Source organism: Propithecus coquereli, unplaced genomic scaffold (assembly GCF_000956105.1).
Source record: "Propithecus coquereli isolate 6110/MARCELLA unplaced genomic scaffold, Pcoq_1.0 Scaffold40, whole genome shotgun sequence".
NCBI lineage: Eukaryota > Metazoa > Chordata > Mammalia > Primates > Indriidae > Propithecus > Propithecus coquereli.
In genome coordinates, this window is record NW_012149730.1 from 399,908 (window position 1) to 400,390 (window position 483).

The 483-nt window shown below is 27.3% G+C and overlaps 1 protein-coding gene across 1 annotated transcript in view; it reads left to right on the forward strand.

Moving 5' to 3' along the window:
• The window catches only part of EPHA6 (EPH receptor A6), a 1,195,443-nt gene that overhangs the window by 8,832 nt on the left and 1,186,128 nt on the right, over nt 1–483 (forward strand). The window lies entirely within an intron of this gene.

Genomic DNA, 483 nt, shown 5'->3' on the forward strand with positions numbered 1-483 from the left:
TAATATTATCTGAAAATAATTGTTAAATATAGATAAGCATAAACGTTTCTACCTTAAACAATACTCTTGTATTCTTAGTATACATTTGGAAAATTCATATTCTGGAGACACTTCATTTAAACATTTCTAAATATGTTTAAATATATACTCAAATGTGGTAAATCTTACATTCTAAATCTTAGTGCTTTAGAATGTTCTGCAAAATACTATTTTTATAATTATTCCCTTTCAACAAACAATATGACTTCTTATGGGATATACAGTTTCAGTTTTCAATTATAAATATTCTAAAACTGTATGATTCATTTCTTAAACAGATAGCAATTAAAGGCCTGCTATATGTTAGGCAGTGTACTTGCCATATATAAAAATTCAAGGAGAACTTTCCCTCCAAGAACATAAGATCCTGAGAAGAGTTTCCAGTCTTGTTTCCAGATCTGGCAGGAAAAATTTCTTTTTCTCAAAACTGAATTTATAATCAAG